Raw genomic sequence first — 24,686 nt, forward strand, 5'->3', positions numbered from 1 at the left:
CAGGTCTTAAAAAAAGAACAAAAAAGTGAACTTTAGTATGAAGGCTCAAAGTGGCAAGCATGAAATGGATGTTTACCCTAAATATCAAAATGAGCTTACTATTTACTCTCCATCATGTGGTTTTAAACATTTCCTTTCTTCTGGAACACAAAGTAAGCCAGCATTTTTATCACAATATCTTATTTTGTGTTCAACAGAATTAAGAAACTCATCAAGGTTTAAAACCACACAATGGAAAGTAAATGGTGAGGCTATTTTCATTTCTGTGTTAGAAATACCTTTAAAGGGTTTCTATTATGAACCTTTTTTACAAGATGTAAAGTAAGTCTTTGGTGTTCCCACAATGTATCTGAGGTTTCAGCTCAAAATCAGATCATATACCTTGCAGATTATTTCATTTTGGCGGTTAGAGGAAAACCAAGCTGTTTTTGTGCCTGTGGCTGTAAATGCAAATGATCAAATGCACTCGCTCTAGATTACTCATGTTGTGTTCCCTCATGTGCATCTCTTTCTTGGAAAACCTGATTGACACAAATCCTGCAAGTTCATACCAAGTGCGCATAATTCAGCTTATGTTAGTGAGTTTGCATTATTGTATATAACTTATGCAAATGTTTCCCGGTACTGGGTTGCAGCTGGACAGGTATCCGCTGTTTAAAACAAATGCTTGATAAGTTGGTGGTTCATTCCGTTGTGGTGACCTGATGAATAAAGGGATTAAGCCGAAGGTAAATGAATGAATAAACTTGTTCAAATGCTTAATGCAACGTTTGCTGTAAACTGGAGTGATGAGGAGATGGCAAGATGACATACTTTGCTACTTGTTTTCATTTATTTGTACTTTTGTCTTTTTTTCTTGGCTTTGTGTATGTCCTGAGGCTTAGCTTAAGACCTACGCTGTGACATTTTATATACCCGACAAGATGCTGAAATGCCAGCTGAAGGTTATCTGCTTTTTGTCCAATCAGGGACAGTGACAGCGTAAATATATAAACAATTATGTTAAACTGGGGTTTGGGAATGTGAACTGTCTGTTAATGAACACCCAGGATTATTTGTTAACTCAAGGTGTAGCATGAGCAGTGTGGAACAAGGTTACAGTTAACACAGGATTCTGTCCACGAATAACAAACAGCAGAAAACTGTAAAACTCAGGGGTGGACTGGCCATAGGGAGCACCAGGACATTTCCCGGTGAACTGACGGTCATCTGACCGTGATTCTGGTCCACTCCGCCTCCACTTAACCTAAACATTGCGCTTCTCTCCCCAAACTTTTATTGGCAAGCATGCAAACAACAGGGATTCACACAAGAGCGTGTGTGAGGTGCGTGGGAATGTTTTTTCTGTATGCATGCATCAGTTTGCTTTCACCAGCGTTGTTTCAGTTGCACATAGGGAATAACAAACTTGCACGTGCAAAAGATGCCAAATGTAAATGGCCCCTAATGTCTTTCAAGAGTTCACACTTAGCTCATGATTTATACATAGCTTGTTTGGCATGCTGTCCCGGGAGAGAGCCCTGAGCTCAAGGAATCCTCGAGCCCAGGGCTCCCCCCCCTTTTGCAGGGCGAGTGGAGATTGAGCTCAGGTCTATCTCAAACTCCCCCGCTGCTGAGGCCAAGGCGAACTTCCTGAGAGTAAGACATTATAAAAAAAGGTTTAGGCTTGTTTTATCTATAATATAGAGCACATTTGGATGGTAGGAGGAAACCGGGGAACCCGGGGGAAACCCACGCGGACACGGGGAGAACATGCAAACTCCACACAGAAATACCAGATGGCTCAGCGAGGACCCAACACCATTGGTATTCTTGCTGTGAGGCAACAGTGCTAGTCACTGGGCCACCGTGCCGCCCATTCTGGATAAAGGAGGAAGAAGGGGAGGAGGGGGGGGGGGGGGGGGGTTCTTCCAGACGAAGATAGTTGTAGAAAGGAAATGAGGATATATATAGTGGTTTGGGATCCTTTGATTGGAGGATCATAATTAGTTAACGTGGACCAGCTGGGTAAATCATGAGCACATGCTCCTCTCGAAATTAGTTTAAAACTAAACTTAAATAAAGTTAGGAAGTCTGAGGGAGTCTGAGTGGCTTAGAGGGTGGGTGGAGACTCGTGTGTAAATTGGGGCTTAAATGGGCCCTCTACGGGAGTCAGTGCTTAAGAGAATGTTTGTGAGATGTAATAATGAAGGGTGTGGAGCTGGCTGTTTAAGAGGAGGGAAGAGATTTGGTAGCGGAAGCATAAAAAGCTGTTTGGGGTAAACAAAGGAGAGAAGCTGGAGGAAACAATGCTATATAAATTACTGTATGGAATATACAACTGCTATGCAGCAGAAGCACTCAATGTTGGCATGTTGCTAGGAACTGGCAGGGAGAAAGAGAGGGGAAGGAAGCTGGTATTAACACAGATTTAATATATTAACAATAAAATAAAAACATGAACATTAGGGAAATACTATGCATAATAAAATGCAGTAAGCAGCGGAAGCACTTAGCGCTGGCAGAAGAAAAACAGCTGTAATTAACAAAAATATGCTATACACTTACTATGCATAATATGCAAAATAATCAATAAGAAAGATACTAATGCAGCGGGAGCCCACAACGCTGGTAAGGGGAGAGAAAAAGGGGGGTGCTGTTTAAGTAACAAGGTTACTATGCAAAATACAGAACATGAAATGCTAATAAATTACTATGCAGAATAAACATGTCAATGCTGATACTGGTGAATAACTATAAAGAATAAATAAACTGATGCAGCGGAAGCACTCGACACTGGCAGGGGAAACTGGAAGGTTAAGGCGATAGGTGAGGCTCTTGCGAGAGCCGAAACTCCTATTGACTCCGGCGGGAGTCAGAGCTTAGGGTGATGTTAATGTGGAGGAAGGAGGTTGGATGGGAGTCAAAAACAATGAGTAAACAGCTGGTAGAAAACAGTAAGGCACTCAATTCTGGCAAGTGGAAAGGGGAGAGCTGCTGGGAGTAATATGATTATTATCCAGAAATACACAATATAATACATGAAATACAAATGGACTACTATGCAGAATGAACACAATGTAGACATTTATCAATAACTATATGAAAAACAAATAAACTGGTGCAGCGGAAGCACTCCACACTGGAATGGGAAAAGAAATGGGCAAGGTGGCTGGAAGAAACAGATATACTAAACAATTTTTATGCAAATGATACAATACAATATATAACAATAAACCATTATGCAGAATAAATTAATTGGAGCTGCAAAGGTGCTTGATGCTGCAGGGCAGGTAAAAGGGGGGAGAGCAGCTGTAAGAAACACAAATATCCAACACAAGTACTATACAGAATATACAAATTATGCAATAAGATACTAAGGCAAAGGGAGCATACAACGCTGACAGGGGGGAAAGAAAAAGGGGAGAGCTGTTGGAGATAACGAGATTACTATGCAAAATACAGAATATGATAACATGTAATGCTAATGAACTACTATACGGATTAAACAAAATGTAGAAACTGATGAATGACAATACAGAATAAATAAAATGATGCAGCACAAGCACTCATTTCTGGCAGTGGAAACAGGAAGGTGAGGGTGATAGGGGAGGCTCTTGCGAGAGCCGAAGCTCGTGTTGACCCCTGTGGGGGTTTGAGCTTAGGGTGATGCTAAGATGGAGCAAAGAGGTTAGTTGAGAGTCAAGGCAAGGAGTTAAGAGATTGGAGGGAACAGCAGAAGCGCTTATCGCTGGCAGGGCATACAGAAAGGAGAAGTTGATAGGTGAGGTTCTTATGAGAGCCACAGCTTGCGTTGACCCCTGCGGGAGTCTGAGCTTAGGGTGATGCAGATAGAGCAAGGAGGTTATGAGAGGGCCAAAGGCAAGGAGTGAAGAGCTAGGAGGAAACAGCGGAAGTACTCAACGCTGGCAGGGATAACAGAAAAGAGAGGGTGAAAGGGGAGGCTCTTGGGAGAGCCGAAACTTGTGTTGACCCCTACAGGAGTCTGAGCTTTAAGCAGATTGAGCAAGGTGGTAACAAGAGAGCCAAAGGCGAGGGGTAAAGAGCTAGGAGGGAACAGTGGAAGCACTCAACACTGGCAGGAGGAACAGAAAGGAGAGGGTGAAAGGTGAGGCTCTTGCGAGAGCCGAAGCTCGTGTTGACCCTTGCGAGAGTCTGAGCTTGGGTGATGCAGATGGAGCAAGGAGGTTACCAGAGAGCCAAAGGCAAAGGGTAAAGAGCTAGGAGGGAACAGCGGAATTACTCAACGCTGGCAGGGGGAACAGAAAGGAGAGGGTGATAGGGTAGGCTCTTGTCAGAGCCAAAGCTCATGTTGACCCCTGCGAAATCTGAGCTTAGGGTGATGCTGATGTAGCAAGGAGATTACATGAGAGTCAAAGGCAGGGAGTAAAGAACTAGGAGGAAACAGCAGAGGAACTCAATGCTGGCAGGGGGAACAGAAAGAGGGTCATGTTAAGCTCTGCGAGAGCTGAAGCTCATATTTACTCCAGCGGGAGCCTGAGCCGTGAGGGGGTTTGCTAGGGATGGACAGATAGATGGCTTTGGCTTGAGAATAAAGGGGTGGCCAAAATTGGGCTGAGAGGTTTGAAAGAAACAACTTGGGTTCTTTGAGATGAAAAGACTGAGGCGAATGTAGGATTTGAAAGGCTTCAGAGAACCAATGACCAAGGGTCTGGATCTGGTGCTGGGAAAGCCTTTTAATAATGCCAATTCTGAATGAATGGCTGGAGATTGGTTCGGGAGGAAATCCTGAGAGGTGGACAACTTTGAGGTGTTTCTGGAACCAGAGATGTGATACTGGACGATTAGCGTCATCAGTAAAAAGGGGGGCTAGGGGGTTTGTTTCTTATAATCCTCGAGTGTAGGTATACTAGAGAGTTTGGACTGGGTGGGTGAGGGCAGGAATGTTGAAGATGTAAATGAAATGTTCTTTGTCAATAGATCTATCTTACTTTGCAGGACGAGGAAACCCTTTCTTTCCTCATCACACAAAATTGTATCTGCTATGGTGGGTTGGAGTGAGGGTTGAGTTTAAATGTTTCATGCTGTGATGTGTGACTGAAGGGTCTGAAGGCTACTACTTTAATGGTAAGTGATATGGAGTTTGGTGGAGGTTATAATGGGGGTGGCTTAAGGTAATGTCATTTGTGGAAAGGGATGGACAGGCGTTGAGTTGGGGTCCACTTCTGTAGCCAGTGACCAAAGTTTCTGGAAAGAAAATGAGAGAGAGTCAGTGATTTGGTTTTGCAACCTGGCACGTATTATGCAGACATGATAAATTGACTAATGTCAAATAAGACATCTTAAAAGTAGCATTAAAGCTAAGAGAGTAGGAACGCCTTTGTCTATGCATTATATTGTTTCTTCCTCAACACAATAAATGAGAATCCTAGAGGTGGACCATTCGTCTCCCCATAGTATGGCGGCAGCGACTATTGGGTACAGTTTGAAGAAAGCTGATGAACAATGGTTTCTAGAGTGGAAATAGATTGAGGGGGGCATGTGGTGGCAACCAGTGGCCTCTGAGTACCCTTGGAACCCAACTGATGGGGTAGCACCAGTAAATAGACAAATATCTAATGGGGGTGCGAACAATCTCTGCAGAAGAAGGAACAGCCGTTCCATAGCTTTAGGAAGCAATCCATAAGCAGAGTTCATTTTGGGTGGGTTTTGAGAGAGAAATTGTGCCTTTTAAATCGTGACTTGTGGTAGGGAGCTGGAGTAGGCAAGTTTGAGGTAAATTTGCACTGTGAATTTTAGGTGGCCGAGGATAGATAACAGTATGTGTTTAATTCAAGTCTCTTTCTTATAATACAAGAGAAAGAGAAATTATTCAGCCAATTTTCTCTTTAGGAAGAGAAGCTTGGAATTTGAGCAAATCGAAGTTGATGCCTAGAAATTCGATAAATGTATTGGGTCCAGCCTTTTGCGAGCAGAATACCTAGATTGGTGAAAACCTTTTGGTGATCTCTAGGTGTTTGGCTGGAGGCAATGTGGGGGGGGGTGATTAGAATATCATCTAAAGTTGGATAAGGTGGGGGATTCTGCGATTGTTAGAAAGAAGCCAGTGATGGAGAATTTGCGAGTTGCACTGCTTATGGGATAAATGCGTGAAACCTTGAGTGGTGGGGCAGAGAATGGTCAAACATAAAGTGGTTGTCGATCTCTTTTTAAATAAGATGATCCACAATTTCTGGTTCAATCAGCAAAAGCTGACTGAATATTAGGATAGGAAGGGAGAGCTGAGGTGCCCGGGTGGAATCCATAGGTTAGACCTGAAATGAGAAAATCAGAAAAATTAGTGGTGAGAACGCAGTTCTCTAGCGAGGTGAGGAATCGACAGACAGATAGTGTTTTAAATGTTTTGGTAGATGTTCATTCCCCCCCAGGATAGTGGAGGGCCAAGGATATTGAGCATGGCTTGGCTGGTGATCTTAAAAATACCTCTTTAAAGTGGAGCAGGTGAAGTGATAAGTTTAAATTCCTGTGACATATTACGATCGGACTTCTATGATCGATGTGATGCTTATTGTCATTAGGTGGGTAATTTTATTTTAGAAGTTAAATAGCTATTGGAAGTGGCAGGGTTTGTTTATTTATATGCATGTTTATTTATTTATGTTAGTTATTTGTTTAATTAATTTATTTATTTAACTTCTAAAATGATGCTGTCATTTAATTTGCACTTGAACAATACTTATTAAACTGTGTCAATTAAATGTTTACTATGGGCTGTACTTTAATTTGATTGATTAAATAACATTACATTTGGAATCTTAACATGAATGAAATCAGAAGCATAATTGGCCCAATTCATTCACAAAGTCTTTGCAACCAAGTCTGTTCATAACTATCGTAAGAGAGGGCGGGACCATCTCATGTTCTGACAGCTTGGATGGTGACACTTCTCTTTTCAGCTATTGGCTCAATGAAGTGTCAATCAAAAGGTCGGCAGCCATTTTGTTAGACCATAATACAAGTGTTTTTGTCTGAAAGATACTACTTTACTGAAAGCACTCCAGCAACAAGTTTGGATGACAGCAGTGTATCCATGTATGTTTATAAACATGTAAACATGTTGTGGACTAAAGTTTTATGGATTGGATTGCTTTGATCCTTGTAGTTAAATCAGCCAGGCTGTTAAAATGTTATGGACCTGTGAACAGACAGCAAGCTTGAAAGGTGGGTTTATTTGGTTTGTTATAATCTCTGCTTGTTTACAGATTATAGGAGGACGTTAAGTCCATAGTGTTTGTGTCTTTAAAATGGTTTAAATTATTTTTTATTTATGAGAATCTTGCTTTTCTAAAGACATAAGAAATATTTAGTCTTTTGGAGAGTAGTTTCTCCTTAAAGAGAGAAGTTCCCCCTTAAAGCATACGACGTTACCACAGGTGGACCGCGAAGAGCGGTGAGAGTTTGGCTTCATTGCAGTGGCTGAAGTCTCAGGGAGAGCAGGGCTCTGGTTGCAGTTGTAGATATTGTTGGTTATTTCCATATTGATGGGCTAAAAAGTGCAATGCTGTAAAAGCTTTTAGAGCTAAAGCTTTTTAGAAGCAGGAAGCTTTCTTCCAGACGAAGATAGTTGTAGAAAGGAAATGAGGATATATATAGTGGTTTGGGATCCTTTGATTGGAGGATCATAATTAGTTAATGTGGACCAGCTGGGTAAATCATGAGCACATGCTCCTCTCGAAATTAGTTTAAAACTAAACTTCACTTAGTTTAGCGAAGGTGAGCAGTGGCCCGGAAGACTCACCTATTTTTTATTCCTTTTCACGACAGTTTAGGTAAGATCTGTCCATTTAAAACAGTTTAGTCAGAGATCTGTTTACCTTAGCTTCCCTACCTGTCTACTTGATTTTTGTTAATGTTTTGTCAATTTTTGAAAACTTATGATTTATAGAAAAATATAACGTATTGACGGAACGTCAATTTAACCATATCAAACGTCTGTGTCTTCCATATGTTCTGCTCAAACCTTGATTGTTGTTGTTATTCAAGCCAGTTTTGAGTTTGGGCCGTAACACCCACGATTAGATTGCAGCATTTTAACAAAGTCTGCACTGGAAGTCTCTCTCTGCCATTGCCCCTTTTAGCAAGAGCACCCTATTGAAACAGGAACAGTAAAGATTCACAATTAGAGTAGTTATACTCTATAACTGGATTTGAATATAATATCAATAACAATGTGGGGTCTGCTGTGATGGAATCAGTAACTTTCACTCTTTTGTAAAATAACAGTTACCTTGTAATCAGGTGCTTAAATGCATCGCAGCTGGCTGCCGTTTAGAGTAGACTTCAAATGCCTTGAGGTGTGCTCAAATAGAGACAGAACTGTGGTTGACAGGAAGGTGGGAGTGCTTCCTAAGCTGGTATTAAGGAGCTCTCTTTTTTTGTGGAGGAGCTCCAGCAAGGCATGGCCAAATTGAACTGATTTCCCAGCGCTGTTGCGCTACTTGAAACAAGTTGGTGTGATAACTGCTCAGGGAAAGCAGCTTGGCTGAGCGGTCTAAGGCGCTGGATTAAGGCACCAGTCTTTTTGGGGGTCTGGGTTCGAATCCCACCGCTGCCAGGCAATACTTTTAGGATGCTTTGAGAATGACCTCTCTGCTTGAGCAAACAGACTAGCAAAGTGATACTGCATGCTTCCGCTCACATCCAAACGTAGACTCCTTGGCCAAAGTTGAAGGGCTTCACTAGGAAGCTGGGCGTCCTCTCTGCTTCCGAAAAATTGGGCAGAAAAGGGATTACTGCATGGAGTCATCTGAGATAGCGTAGCCAAGAGATCTAAGGTGCTGGATTTAGGCTCCAGTCTCTTCAGGGACGTGGGTTCGAATCCCACCGCTGCCAGGCAGTCCTTTTAGGATGCTTGAGAATGACCTCTCTGCTTGAGCAAACAGACTTGCAAGGCAATACTGCACGTTTCCGCTCACATCCAAACGTAGACTCCTTGGCCAAAGTTGAAGGGCTTCACTAGGAAGCTGGGTGTCCTCTCTGCTGTTCTGCTTCCGTAAAATTGGGCAGAAAACGGACCACTGCATGAATGCATCTAGGGTAGTGTGGCCGAGGGGTCTAAGGCACTGGATTTAGGCTCCAGTCTCTCCGGGGGCGTGGGTTTGAATCCCACCGCTGCCAGGCAGTCCTTTTAGGATGCTTGAGAATGACCTCTGCTTGAGAAAACAGACTTGCAAAGTAATACTGCATGCTTCATCTCACATCTAAACGTAGACTCTTTGGCCAAAGTTGAAGGGCTTCACTAGGAAGCTGGGCGTCCTCTCTGCTTCCGAAAAATTGGGCAGAAAAGGGACCACTGCATGGAGTCATCTGAGATAGCGTAGCCAAGGGATCTAATGCTCTGGATTTAGGCTCCAGTCTCTTCGGGGGTGTGGGTTCGAATCCCACCGCTGCCAGGCAATACTTTTAGGATGCTTGAGAATGACCTCTCTGCTTGAGCAAACAGACTTGCAAAGTGATACTGCACGCTTCCGCTCACATCCAAATGTAGACTCCTTGGCCAAAGTTGAAGGGCTTCACTAGGAAGCTCTGCGTCATCTCTGCTGTTCTGCTACCGTAAAATTGGGGAGAAAACGGACCACTGCAAAGACCCTTCTAGGGTAGCGTGGCCGAGGGGTCTAAGGCGCTGGATTTAGGCTCCAGTCTCTCCGGGGGCGTGGGTTCAAATCCCACCGCTGCCAGATGTGGTTTTAAACACGGCCAAACTGCTTAAGTGTGTGCGCGTTCTCAGTGAACACTGGAAATTAGAGTGTACATTTAAGTTGGCAACTAGTCAGTATAATGTGCTCTTTGAAACTCACGGCAGACTTGTTGGTGTGACAGCAACACATCCCCAATCTCGAATCTGCTCAGGAGCAAGTGTCTTTCCCACGATTAGATTGCAGCATCTTAACAAAGTCTGCACTAAAAGTCTCTCTCTGCCATTGCTCCTTTTAGCAAGAGCACCCTATTGAAACAGGAACAGTAAAGATTTCACAATTCGACAATAATCTGCTCCTTAACACCAATAAGACCAAGGAGCTCATTGTGGACTTCAGAAAGGGACGAACAGGGTCACATGATCCCATTCACATCAATGTGATGGCCGTTGAGCCTGTCTCATCCTTCAAGTTTTTGGGAACTCAAATCTCAAAGGACTTTTCCTTGACCACCAAAACCTCCAGCCTGATCAAGAAGGCTCACCAGCGCCTATTCTTTATGAATCAGAAGAAGAACCAGCTTTCATCAGCCGTCTTGGTGAACTTCTACCACTGCACAATAGAAAGCATCCTGACCAACTGCGTCACAGTCTGGTATGGAAGCTGCTCTGTTGCTGAGCGAAAGGCACTTCAGCGGGTGGTGAAAACTGCCCAACGCATGACAGGGATCACACTGCCTGCCATAGAGGACATTCAAAGGAAACACTGTCTGCGCCGAGCACGCAGTATTCTAAAGGACACCTCTCACCCCGCTCACAGACTGTTTTCTCACCTGCCCTCCGGCAGGCGCTTCAGGCTCCCCCGGACAAAAACCAGCAGACTGAGGAACAGCTTTTTCCCCAGAGCTGTCTCCCTCCTGAACCCTGCCCCTCACTGAATCTTTAATCATGCTTATCTGCACACTACTTATTATTAGTGGAAACCTGTACATATATTCATATATTGTAACATATACACTTGTAATCATGCTTATGTATCTGCACACTACTGATTATTAATAGCAACCTGCACATATATACATATTTTGTAAATCTGTTAATAGCTAATCCAACCTGTATATAATGTTCATAGTACATCCATCTGTAAATATCACTATAGTTTTTCTATAACTGCACTTTATAACTTATTCCTGTATCCTGCACTTGCTGCTATTGCACTGCTGGTTAGACCTAAACTGCATTTCGTTGCATTGTACTCGTACATGTGTAATGACAATAAAGTTGAATCTAATCTAATATATATAAATAATTTGTAAAGTATTTTCATATATCTGTGATGATAGGTTAAAACAGCACGAGGAATAAAGGTGTTCAATTACTCACTTATAGATTAAACCTTTAGTCTGGTAATGTAAATGCACCTTACATATTTGAGTGAGTACCCTCACATAATGTTATCATGATTATAATCTAAATACCTTTGATTTTAAATGATTGTTTTTAAATGCCTTATTATGTATTAAATTCCAAAAATCATAAATAGAATTTCACCAATAAACATTTTCTTTAAAGAAGCAAAAGTATTTTCCAATATAGTTGAGAGAACATTCTGTCTCTTTTTTAAGTGTGCTTGCATGAGAAGCAGAAAAAAAGCTGTGGTTTTTTGTATATGTATGTGTGTGTCAGAAATATGAGGCCATGGTCTGGTTTCAGTTTTGCAGGTGTTAGAAGTCTGAGACCATGGTCTGGTTTCAGTTTTGCAGCTTCACCCACACTGGAAAATTCCACTATGCTCAGATATGAAATAGGCTGATTCATGTTAAGACAAAATGCTGTATGACTTGCCCATATATGGAGCGCCTTTATGCTCTTAGCCCTTGTGTATAAATACCCCTGCCCATCCTGTATTTGTCAGACTGCAGAATAAACCATTCTAACTACAGTTTGGTCTCTTCTCCTGTCTCCAAGTCGACTTGCTGAACCACGCTGAATCTGGTGCCTAATATAGGGGAATCTTACAGACTTGGGGGCTCGTCCGGGATACATCTGATCAGGTAAGAGAATTTTTATTCACACTGCCTGCTCCGGTGTATCTCAGGAAATCGTAAGATTTTAATTAAAAATTGGGTTGCGCAAGCAAGAGAGGTCTGTGCTGTAGAGCACAGAATATCCTGTCAAGTTTACTTTCAACAGTAAATTGCACAGAAGGATTTGTGTCGTCGTACCCAATTAAATTTGGGTTCCACAAATCAGCGAAATTTATTAATTTGACACTTGTTATCCTGTCAAGTTTACTTCAAACAGTAAATTGCACAGAAGGATTTGTGTTGTCGTACCCAATTAAATTTGGGTTCCACAAATCAGGGGTTTAATAAATTTTAGTAAATAAGTATTACGCACCAGCTTCAGCAATATGGGACAAGGATATCCAAAACCAGAACCCAGTGAGAGTCCAAAGCAATGGATGGATAGATGTGGGTGGGGATTTTACACTGAACCCTGGCTGTCCAATTTAGCTGGGTGGACAGAGGGACAATCTCAATGGAGAGACTTTCCTAGGGAAGGAACATTTGACCCAGGTTTCCTTCAGTTAGCTTACAAATTGATATGGGGATCCAGAATGGAATGACCAATATATGATGAATGGATATGACACATGGTATAAAATGAGTTCTATATGGAGGGATAAAAAAAAGGCATTTTTACACCCAAAACTGTTTTGAAATCTGTCCCCAAACCCAAAAGCAGAAGCAATACTGCCCGCGAGGCAGATAAGAGGGGCTCTCTTGCAGCTGCTAAAACCACCATGACGTCACCACCCCCTTATACGGGGCCTCCGCAATCTATTTCATGCTCTGTAAGTGCTTCTCCTACAGTGCCTTCTATTTTACCCGTCACTGACAGAAATGATTAAAACTAAGGCAGACTCCCCTGACGGCGCTGAGGGCGCTGCCTCAGCCTCTAATGTGGCTGCGGTGTGGGTTGCTAAACCACGAGGGATAGAAATAATTCCCCCTTCACCCTCTGTTCTTAAAGATCTCATATCTCTTCTGCCCGAAGTGGACAAACCACTGCAATTTGTAGACATGCTGTTGCGCAGTTCGCGTCACTGCCAACTAATTGGGGCAGGTTATTGATTTATCCTCCAAACCAAAATGGGTTCGTCCTATGACAATGAAGAAATAACAACAAAAATACCTGCTCTTGATCGCAAGCTTGATATAGTACAAACAGAAACTGTTAAGGAAGAAACAGATGATAAAAAGACACATACTCGTATAAAAACACGCCTCGCGTGGAAAGATGATCAGGAGGAGCTCCTGACAAATCTAAAACAGCAGCTTACTAAATACTTAGTACCATACTTACTGGTCTGAATGTGACGCCACAACTGATCCTAATGGAATAATGCTAGATGGCAAAGGCTGTTTATGCCTGCCATCATCCTGTGCACCTTTTCTCGTCCGCGAGTTTCACGGTGTTACACACCGCGGCCGAAGAGGGGTAATAGACACAATGGGGTAATAGACACAATGAGTTCCTTTTTATGCATCAATAATTTACAGCACCATGTCAATAACACGCTAGATAGATGTTTGATATGTGCTCAAAATAATATCACTAAACCTCAAGCTCAACATCAGCAATTGCCCCTCCCTGAAACACCTTTTCAGGAATGGCAGGTAGATTTTACACATCTGCCAAAGAGGGGTCCTAATAAATATTTATTGGTTTTTGTGGACAAATTTTCAAAATGGGTTGAAGCCTTTCCATGCAGTAAGGAAGATGCTAATACAGTTATCAGATACTTGACAAGAGAAATCATTCCAAGATACGGTATACCATGTGCCATAGACTCAGATAAGGGAACCTCATTTACTGCGAAAGTAATACAAAATCTAGCTAAAGAACTCCAAATTAATTGGCAGCTACATATTCCCTATCATCCACAATCATCTGGCATAGTAGAACGAACTAATAGGACCATCAAGGACAAATTAAGAAAGGCTATGCAACATGCAGGGCACTCAAATTGGCTCGCCTTGCTACCTCTCGTTTTAGCAGACATGAGGATGTTTCCTCACAAAAGTCTTCACGGTCTCTCTCCTTATGAGACTGTGATGGGACGACCCTTTCCCTCACCATGGAGGCAAAGGGGTACCACACTGGGTGACGGTTCTTTGGATATTCATATGAGTGAATGTGCACAACAGCTACTAACAACATTGCATGCATACTGGACTAACATACATTCTGGTTCAGCCCCGATGCCGGTAGACCCAACACACCCCTTTAAGGTTGGTGACAGAGTAATGATTAGACAGTTCAATAAAATGAGCACAGAACTGGGGGACCCCAAATATGGCCCCCCGACGGATGTTGTGGCTGTAACCAGAACCGCCGTTTTAACCTCCTCTTCTCCACAGTGGATCCATGCAACCAGGATAAAACGAGCACCTATTGAATAATAAAAATGTATAAGTTTTGTACTATGATAATCTGTCTGCAGACTCTCTTTGTTTTACAGATTTTGGGGGCCCCCTCAGCACAGACGACACCTCTACAGCTGCAATTCACCTCTACAGCTGCACAATTGCGTTTGGGAGACAGATGGGAGCTAAACACGTAGCACTGTCTACCTTAAGGCAAGGGTCAGCATGACTTCCTTTTTGCTGCGGACAATTGGACTGTTTCTCTTTCTTGTTGCTCAAGCTAATGCAGCCAGGCTGAAACGCTGGACACATGATCATGAATTCGGATGGGCAGAGGATGGGGCTGACAATCCTATTGGAACTAATATGTGGTATCAATATGTGAAAGTTTTAGCTAGGTCATATAATGTATCTGGTTGTTATGTATGTTCTGTTATGCCTCATTCAACCAAACAAACCCCTCTTTATGCCAAACCCATGAATAAAACAGCTGCTAAATGTTCTGCCAGTTTTGCAGGATCAGGGTACCAGGACCCATATATAATTGTCGATGACTACGATCCATACCGGATTGGCATTAGAAATGGTACATGTGATGCTCTATTTTGGGTAAAATTTGGCCACGCTAAACCCTCACCTATTAGCCACAAGGTTTTTTATTAACCATTCTATTACACACCCTGTGTGTTATAACCAGACCATGGGCTCTCATTTCATGGGAAGCACTGTTAACTGTCAACAAATTGCCTCCTCGGGAGAAGGGGCCACAGTTTATGTGTCAGGACCCTCAAACGGCACTTATGTGGTCCAGGGTGGGTGGTGGTTGTGTGGGAACAACGCCTACATGTCATTACCGGCCAACTGGACGGGGCAGTGTGCCCCTGTGCATGTGACTTCTCACATTTTTTTTGTGACAGCCCAGGTCCTGTCAGCGCAGCAAAGAGTTAAACGCAGTGTCCCTGAAATGAAGCCCCATGACTCTGTATGGGGTACTGACGTGCCCGAGGACTTCAAATTATGGACCACTGGTAGTAAAATGGTATTGGCTCTATTTCCGCAAATAGGTGTGGGAAAAGCTCTACTAAGAATTGAGACCCTGGACTATCGCATGGGCCTATTTCTGAATGCCTCAAAAATAATTAACGAAGCTCAGAATAAAGAATTAGGTAATCTACGTACCATGGTTTTGCAAAATAGAATGGCTCTAGATCTCTTAACAGCATCCCAGGGGGGGGGTATGTAAATGAGTACTGCTATGTCTACTCTCCAAGGGTTAAAAATTGCCATGACTTCAGATTATGTCCCAGACACCACATGGGGTTGGATGACGGGTCTGTTCGGCTGGGTGACTCCTTTCCTTACTATGATAATTCCTGTATGTATTATTTTCCTTCTTGTTTGTTGTTGTGGTCCTTTTCTCTTGCAATGTTTAATGAATCGAATCTATGCCACAATGGACAGTATGATGGGTCAACGATATGATAAGATTCCTCTGTGTTAGGCCTTTGGCCTAAAAGAGGGGACTGAGAGAACATTCTGTCTCTTTTTTAAGTGTGCTTGCATGAGAAGCAGAAGCTCCTGTGGTTTTTTGTATATGTATGTGTGTGTCAGAAATATGAGGCCATGGTCTGGTTTCAGTTTTGCAGGTGTTAGAAGTCTGAGACCATGGTCTGGTTTCAGTTTTGCAGCTTCACCCACACTGGAAAATTCCACTATGCTCAGATATGAAATAGGCTGATTCATGTTAAGACAAAATGCTGTATGACTTGCCCATATATGGAGCGCCTTTATGCTCTTAGCCCTTGTGTATAAATACCCCTGCCCATCCTGTATTTGTCAGACTGCAGAATAAACCATTCTAACTACAGTTTGGTCTCTTCTCCTGTCTCCAAGTCGACTTGCTGAACCACGCTGAATCTGGTGCCTAATATAGGGGAATCTTACAATAGTTATTTCTCTTTTTCCTTTCTACTTCTTTTCCATCCATTTTCTTTTCTTTTACTACTGTGAACATAAAATATCAACAACAGAAGGCGTAATTTTTGTGATTCTTTGATTTATTTTTTATTTTGTTAACATTTATACATATATCAAGCTTAGTTAATTAACATCAAGTCAATTTAGTTGGCTGGTCTTAAAACCACTTTGTGTGAATTCAGCTGGGGCAGCAAATATGCAAACCAAATTACCTTTTTTTGGACAGAAAATATGAAATGACTTACTGAGACAATGCCGGACGGCTCTGTGGAACTGGTCACTGCTGTAGTGGATGTGAGGACGGGGGCAGAAACTTGAAGTTCCTGTGTCTGTACAAACAAGCAATATAACAAAGTGCATTTTGTAAATATATATCTATAAGTAACATTAACTAATCAGAATTTTTTGCAACCATTACTTTATTTGAACATTAATGTATAAAATACATTGGAAATGAATGATTGCTGCTAAACTGTAAAATTTTGTCACAGCGCTTCTATGCAGAACAAAAAGTTTAAAGAATGGTGCTTATTTTTAATATATATGTTTTTATGCACTAAAAGAATACTACAGAGATGTTTTATTGAGATTTAATGTGACTATACTTAATAAAAATACGAATTTATGTAAAACAAATGCTTATACCAAATTCTCTCCGAAAGCTATGTGGATTATGACAATACTTACAGCCGTGCTTGGTGTAGAAGCACTTCACACTGCTGAACTGGGCTGGACGTCAACCTGTGATGGTCTTCTAGCCACACTAAGATTTGGCTTTGCTGCAGCAATGTGGGATCCGGAAAATCTTGGTTTGGTGAACTCAAAAAGGGCAAGACAAAAAGCATTTCATTAAAAACACTGTTCACAATGGCAAAATGTACACTACTGTTCAAAGGTTTGCGATCTGCTCAATGTATTTTTTTTTATGTTTTAATTATGTTTATCAAGGCTACATTTATTTGATCAAATATTTAGTAAAAACTGGAATAATGTGAAATAATAATATAGGCAAATTAAATAAATAAAGAATAATTTATTCAAACAATTCAAATCAAATAAAATCTACTTAATTGATGAGCAAATCAAACACAATAGAATTCTTGCAAAATATGATTAATATTAAGCTTTTATATTTTAACAATAATAATTTTTTGAACATTAGTGTATATCACATTACATTTCAAGCAATTAGAAACTATCTTTCAATATGTCTGTTGTACAATCATTTTACTACCAACCTCTGCTACTTTTACAGGTAGAAATAAGATATAAGTTAGAATAGATTTAATTAGACAACTGGTTCATTGCAAATAAATGTGACACGTTAGGCTTTGATTAAAATTATAGTTTTCTGGATCAAGGAGCAATATGCAAACAAATATTTTGTTTTACTACCAAAGGAATAAAGTATTGCATTATGTTATATACAGTATTATTGTACTATTATTACATCATGCATTTCAACAAAAACATACATTGTATATTACAACATCACACTATGTGTTATATACAGTTGAAGTCTGATTTATTAGCCCGCTTTTTAATTTTTTTCCACCAATTTCTGTTTAATGGAGAGAAGATTTGTTCAGCACATTTTTTTAAACATCAAAGTTTTAATAACTCATTCCTAAGAACTGATTTATTTTATCTTTGCCCTGATGACAGTAAATAATATTTGACTAGATATTCTTCAAGACACTTCTATACCACTTAAAGTGACATTTGAAGGTTTAACTAGGTAAATTAGGTTAACTAGACAGGTTAGGGTAGTTTGGCAAGTTATTGTATAACGATGGTTTGTTTTGTAGACTATGCCAAAAAAAAAAAAAAAAAAAAGCTTAAAGAGGCTCATAATATTGACCTTGAAAAATGTATTCGTAATAAAACAAATGAGACTTTCTCCCAGAAGAAAAAATATTATCATACCTGTGGTAGCAAAAAAAAAATATATATATTTATATATTTTTTAAATAAGTAAGTATCTTTTTCAAGATAATACCTCAGACTCGTTGTTTAGAAAAGTACAAATTTTAGCTTACACTTTGAAACTCAAACCGACCAATCAGCAAGTGTCTGCTACCCCCCACTGTAGAAGAGGTATGAAAAGAAGCAGGTTTCTAGCAACACCTCAACTTTTTTTATTGCTTTTTGTTCTTTTCTCTCCTATGTTTGAACTTTGAACTGAACTTTGAACACCTTGAACTCTTGAATCACTGAAATTGTCATTTCTTTTGATTTAAAAAAAAATGTACCATTGACAATTGCGGTGAAATCTTTGATGCCACTGATGGAGTAGACGGGGGCTGGGGCTGGGCCTCAAGTTGTCTCGTCTCCATCACCTCCTCAGCAGGTACAGTAGGGGCAGGTTGTTGCACCGTTTGTGCTGGAGCAGCAGAAGCAGTACTATGCTGAAAATAATCACAAAAATACATATAATCATAAAAAAGGAAAGGCATTCTAGTAAATAAAAATAAACACATATTGATTCAAAAATGTACCTTTTGAGTGTGAAAACCACATGTGCATTTCAGCACACCTTCAAGCAAGGTCCTCTGCCCACGAGATTGCAATGGGCATTTCTCAATCTGAAAAAATCATGAAAAATATAATAAATAATTTTACACAATACAAAAAACTTTTATAACTAAACAAGAATTTTTACTCAATGACTCCCTTAATAAAGCACACAATAGCTCTATAAATTAATTTACCACTGTTTCTAGAATGTGTTTAATATTTGTCTAATATGTAATCGTACAGTTTGTATCTCCAAAAACGAAAAGAAGAATCAAAGGAACTGGACAGGAACATTTCAGGCCTTAAAACCACATGCTGTATACTGTACACTCATAATCCCTTCCCCCACCTTTTCAGATCTCTCTCATAAATGGTCAAACTTACTAAATTATTCAAAGTAAATCTCAAAATACATGCAATTTAAAACACTTTAATATTTAAAAACAAGTATGACATGTTTTACACAGATACTGTACTGAATGTACTGAAGCCTAACAAGTTAACGTTACTCTGTTAAGCAAATTTGAGCAAACATTATATCATGTAAATGAAATACACACCCTTTGATAAATCTCATGCCACTTTTTTTGTTGAGGAGCTGGCCTGTTGCCCTCATTTGATGGCCAAACTCCTGTGCTGGCAAACTTTTTCAGACGTGAAATCCAGTGAGCGTCTGACATGGCTTTATGAGATTTTTCAGACATTTTTCTCCTATAAATTAAACGGTTTTGAATTAAAGTATCCAAATTTGAAATACAACACACTAAAACATTAATTCGTGCAATTGTGTAGTTTTTCCTACCTTTTTTAAGAAATCACTATCGGAAAAAATCCTTTACTGCAAGCAAAACGATGCTGTGCTCTGTCGAATGATGCTGTTCGTTGAATATCACTGATGGTCAATGAACTTTTTTTTTACCTCTGACCCGCCTCCAGAGGACCGTGTCATTCCTTCGTGTACCTTCGGCTCAGTTCAGTAAATTGATTGACATCTGACTAACCTGTTTGACTGCACACCAAGCGGTGATTCTTGGAACAGTTCCTACCCCCCGGCTTCAACATTGTCTCGACTCTGATTGGTCAAATGTTGAGAATTCCGGTCAGCGATTGGATGCAAATGTTGAAGCGCTGCAACGTGATTGGCTACAATGTTAGAGCGTATCGCTCCGATTGGCTCTCATCTTCAACATTTGTGAAATATTGTCGGACTATCCTTCGGCAGCTGGCGTTCAGGTCGCAGTCTCCCCTGGAGGCGTGGGTTCGAATCCCACTTCTGACAAACCGAGCCTGCGGCGATGCGCTCAGGCTGAAGTCTTTAACTCCCTGCCACCATGTCCGAATGATACAGTAACACTGACAAAGCGCCGCATCACGCGGGCTTTAATGCAAGTGCACCGAAAGGGGATCAAAAGAATTGTCCTGGGATGGTGTTGATTTTTAAGGTTTGCAGGGCATTTTTTCGTCAAATCCTCGTACAACGTCAAGTCATGACATTTGACAGATCCACGACCTTGTATCGTGCATCCAGGCCAGTGGTGCTTCAAGTATTTATAGTCTTTTTTTATAGAGCTGTCTTGTACGGTCCGCATCGTGGAGGGCCAGCAAACGCACTGGCCACCTGCTCATGCATAACACAAAGCTAAAAGAAATCAGATTCTACGCAAGTTTGCGACACCGCGAGGGGAGGTAAACACTGAGTTGAATTCAAACTTCTAGCCTCACAACGCTCTGCAGAAAGAATGTTTTCAGTGAACGTCAGTACTCAACAGAAGCCTGATTTGACAATTGTCGTAAAAGACAGAGGTTGTTTCCACCCAGTTTCGAACTGGGGACCTTTCGCGTGTAAGGCGAACGTGATAACCACTACACTATGGAAACCTTCAAAAGTACAACTAGCAGATAACCCTTTTTGATTGGGTGCCTGTTGACGATCATTGCTGGTGAGGCAGTGGATGCTATTATTTTCTCGCCAAAAGAAGAGCACTGTTTCTGCTCGGTTTCGAACCGAGGACCTTTCGCGTGTTAGGCGAACGTGATGACCACTACACTACAGAAACCCCACAAGCGCTTTCTCCAGCGAAGTTAGGCGTGCAAGGATAAAACAAGGTGTACGCGTTTGTCAATCAAGCGGACAAAGCCAACTCAGCGTGACAAGCTCCCTGCAGGTATTAGGGCCAATTTACAATCCGGGCCCAACACAGCTGTACAGGTCCTAGCGAAATGTCCCCTTTCGTCACATTTGAAGCACCTGAATTCTGGGCATTCCTTCATCACATGGTCTGAGCTCATGCGTAGTCGACAGGTTTTTACCTGATTGGTGTGCATGACTCTAAAGTGCTGTGCCCCTTCAGCCGTCTCGATTTTGGTACTGTATGGTAGGGAGACCGTCTCTTCTGGAAATCTGATTTTTGCAAACCTTGTTCCATCTTCTATGCTTGTGCCTGGATACAGACTTCTTTTAGTTTTAGACAAGGGGAAAACTCCCCATCCCTCTAGCTTGCTTAAAATTTCTTCATCAGCTAGGTAAACAGGCAGATGCTTGAACGAAACAACATAGTCTCTGTTTTGTAACCTCCGTACTTCAGATTTCACTCCTTTAATTGTCATTCCATTGTCTATTAAAATTTCGGTGTCATCTTAAGTCTCCATTGTTACTTCATACTCCCTTGTTTGTTTGGGTCTCACCGCCAGAATTCTTCCTTCTCCAATCAGCTCTGTGACTGCTTTGATTATATCAAACCTTCTTGCATCTTTTACATTTTCTACTTCTACAGTTACTGTTGCTTCCTTTGTGCACACTCTTCTTTGTATCTCTTGCTTATCCTTACCTTTTTCACCTCTTCGTTGGCCGGGCTCTTCATTTTATTTATCTCTTTGTCTGCTGTCAAGTCCATTTTTTTATCTCTTCGTCTATTATCCAGCCCATTTTCTTTATCCTTTCGTGCAAGTCCCTCCATTTCCGTGTCATTGCCGGGTAATCTGTCCATGATTAAAAATAAAAAACACAACATAACCACCCTTCAGTCAGCAAAATGCTGCTGTTAGGTGGTTTTTAAAGACAAAAATAAAACAAACAAACAAACCACTCAAGGTCAATAAACAAAAAGGTAGACAAGCAAAATGGGGAGAGCCTTTCTCTCCTCACTGCTGCCAACTCACTTCCTGTTTGCTCTATAGCGCCCTCAGGGTGGTGTGGTCGTAAGCAATGACAGCTGTCAAGTGTTGGCTATTGAAACTAGGCACAGCCCCAGGAGCCGAGCACAGCTTAGCTGCCTGCTGCGCCAATGAGGTGGACAGCTGGAGCTGGGCAAGCTGTGAAACACCAGATTCCATGTCACGGTAGTGCGGTGTGGCTCCCAGGAGACAGCTCCTGCCAAACTTGCATGTCAGGATGGCCGAGCGGTCTTAGGCGCTGCGTTCAGGTCGCAGTCTCCCCTGGAGCTGTGGGTTCGAATCCCACTTCTGACAAACCGAGCCTGTGGCGATGCGCTCTGGCTGAAGTCTTTAACTCCCTGCCACCATGTCCGAATGATACAGTAACACTGACAAAGCGCAGCATCACGCAGGCTTTAATGCAAGTGCACCGAAAGGGGATCAAAAGAATTGTCCTGGGATGGTGTTGATTTTTAAGGTTTGCAGGGCATTTTTTCGTCAAATCCTCGTACAACGTCAAGTCATGACATTTGACAGATCCACGACCTTGTATCGTGCATCATCCAGTGAGCAGAGAGCCAATTGAGAATGCGCGTAAAAGCAAATCTGAATGTTTCCGCTCAGTTTCTAACAGGAGACCCTCCGCTTGTAAAGCCATCGTGATAACCACAGGAGCCTCCGGTTAGGGTGAGAGCACTGTCTTGTGGTGCCATCGCAGAGAGACTGAAAGTCACTTTCCACAATGTTTTCATTCAATGTTCTACGCTGGTGGAATCACGTTGCCATTCCCACTCGGATTACGGATACACTGGTCTCCTTCAAACGACAGCTAACACCCATCTCTTCAGAGTACACCCGAACCCCGGTGAATATCCCTCTCTCTAAAGAAAACGACACTCCTACTCCAGCACTAAATTCCCTGAGCACAAACAAATTACTTGGAATATATAGCCCTTTTTCGTATGCATTGCCTCGTCTTGTTGAATCGCTAAATACCTCCACTATTGTATGTCGCTTTGAACAAAAGTGTCCACTAATTGTATGCTTCGGCCCAGTTTCGAACAGGAGACCTTTAGCGTGTAATGCAAACATGATAAACACTACACTACGGAAACCAATAGGCCAGTGGTGCTTCAAGTATTTATAGTCTTTTTTTATAGAGCTGTCTTGTACGGTCCGCATCGTGGAGGGCCAGCAAACGCACTGGCCACCTGCTCATGCACAACACAAAGCTAAAAGAAATCAGATTCTACGCAAGTTTGCGACACCGCGAGGGGAGGTAAACACTGAGTTGAATTCAAACTTCTAGCCTCACAACGCTCTGCAGAAAGAATGTTTTCAGTGAACGTCAGTACTCAACAGAAGCCTGATTTGACAATTGTCGTAAAAGCCAGAGGTTGTTTCCACCCAGTTTCGAACTGGGGACCTTTCGCGTGTAAGGCAAACGTGATAACCACTACACTATGGAAACCTTCAGAAATACAACTAGCAGATAACCCTTTTTGATTGGATGCCTGTTGACGATCATTGCTGGTGCGGCAGTGGATGCTATTATTTTCTCGCCAAAAGAAGAGCACTGTTTCTGCTCGGTTTCGAACCGAGGACCTTTCGCGTGTTAGGCGAACGTGATGACCACTACACTACAGAAACCCCACAAGGGCTTTCACCAGCGAAGTTAGGCGTGCAAGGATAAAACAAGGTGTACGCGTTTGTCTATCAAGCGGACAAAGCCAACTCAGCGTGACAAGCTCCCTGCAGGTATTAGGGCCAATTTACAATCCGGGCCCAACACAGCTGTACAGGTCCTAGCGAAATGTCCCCTTTCGTCACATTTGAAGCACCTGAATTCTGGGCATTCCTTCATCACATGGTCTGAGCTCATGCGTAGTCGACAGGTTTTTACCTGATTGGTGTGCATGACTCTTAAGTGCTGTGCCCCTTCAGCCGTCTCGATTTTGGTACTGTATGGTAGGGAGACCGTCTCTTCTGGAAATCTGTTTTTTACAAACCTTGTTCCATCTTCTATGCTTGTGCCTGGATACAGTCTTCTTTTAGTTTTAGACATGGGGAAAACTCCCCATCCCTCTAGCTTGCTTAAAATTTATTCATCAGCTAGGTAAACAGGCAGATGCTTGAACGAAACAACATAGTCTCTGTTTTGTAACCTCCGTACTTCAGATTTCACTCCTTTAATTGTCAATCCATTGTCTATTAAAATTTCGGTGTCATCTTCAGTCTCCATTGTTACTTCATACTCCCTTGTTTGTTTGGGTCTCACCGCCAGAATTCTTCCTTCTCCAATCAGCTCCGTGACTGCTTTGATTATATCAAACCTTCTTGCATCTTTTACATTTTCTACTTCTACAGTTACCGTTGCTTCCTTTGTGCACACTCTTCTTTGTATCTCTTGCTTATCCTTACCTTTTTCACCTCTTCGTTGGCCGGGCTCTTCATTTTATTTATCTCTTTGTCTGCTGTCAAGTCCATTTTTTTTTATCTCTTCGTCTATTATCCAGCCCATTTTCTTTATCCTTTCGTGCAAGTCCCTCCATTTCCGTGTCGTTGCCGGGTAATCTGTCCATGATTAAAAATAAAAAACACAACATAACCACCCTTCAGTCAGCAAAATGCTGCTGTTAGGTGGTTTTTAAAGACAAAAATAAAACAAACAAACAAACCACTCAAGGTCAATAAACAAAAAGGTAGACAAGCAAAATGGGGAGAGCCTTTCTCTCCTCACTGCTGCCAACTCACTTCCTGTTTGCTCTATAGCGCCCTCAGGGTGGTGTGGTCGTAAGCAATGACAGCTGTCTAGTGTTGGCTATTGAAACTAGGCACAGCCCCAGGAGCCGAGCACAGCTTAGCTGCCTGCTGCGCCAATGAGGTGGACAGCCGGAGCTGGGCAAGCTGTGAAACACCAGATTCCATGTCACGGTACTGCGGTGTGGCTC

At 41.8% G+C, this 24,686-nt stretch overlaps 1 protein-coding gene and 7 non-coding genes across 8 annotated transcripts in view; 4 read left to right on the forward strand and 4 right to left on the reverse strand.

The window, feature by feature from the left end:
• Positions 1 to 24,686, forward strand: part of LOC100537530 (uncharacterized) — an 858,077-nt gene that overhangs the window by 245,106 nt on the left and 588,285 nt on the right. The gene's annotated exons all lie outside the window — the stretch shown is intronic.
• trnal-uag (transfer RNA leucine (anticodon UAG)) lies at positions 9,057 to 9,138 on the forward strand. The gene has a single exon. It is a non-coding gene; the product is annotated as a tRNA-Leu (tRNA).
• Positions 9,617 to 9,698, forward strand: trnal-uag (transfer RNA leucine (anticodon UAG)). Its single transcript has one exon. It is a non-coding gene; the product is annotated as a tRNA-Leu (tRNA).
• Positions 20,388 to 20,460, reverse strand: trnav-uac (transfer RNA valine (anticodon UAC)). Its single transcript has one exon. It is a non-coding gene; the product is annotated as a tRNA-Val (tRNA).
• On the reverse strand, positions 20,567 to 20,639 carry trnav-aac (transfer RNA valine (anticodon AAC)). Its single transcript has one exon. It is a non-coding gene; the product is annotated as a tRNA-Val (tRNA).
• Positions 21,968 to 22,050, forward strand: trnal-cag (transfer RNA leucine (anticodon CAG)). Its single transcript has one exon. It is a non-coding gene; the product is annotated as a tRNA-Leu (tRNA).
• Positions 23,134 to 23,206, reverse strand: trnav-uac (transfer RNA valine (anticodon UAC)). Its single transcript has one exon. It is a non-coding gene; the product is annotated as a tRNA-Val (tRNA).
• Positions 23,313 to 23,385, reverse strand: trnav-aac (transfer RNA valine (anticodon AAC)). Its single transcript has one exon. It is a non-coding gene; the product is annotated as a tRNA-Val (tRNA).

This window comes from Danio rerio, chromosome 4 (genome assembly GCF_049306965.1).
Source record: "Danio rerio strain Tuebingen ecotype United States chromosome 4, GRCz12tu, whole genome shotgun sequence".
NCBI lineage: Eukaryota > Metazoa > Chordata > Actinopteri > Cypriniformes > Danionidae > Danio > Danio rerio.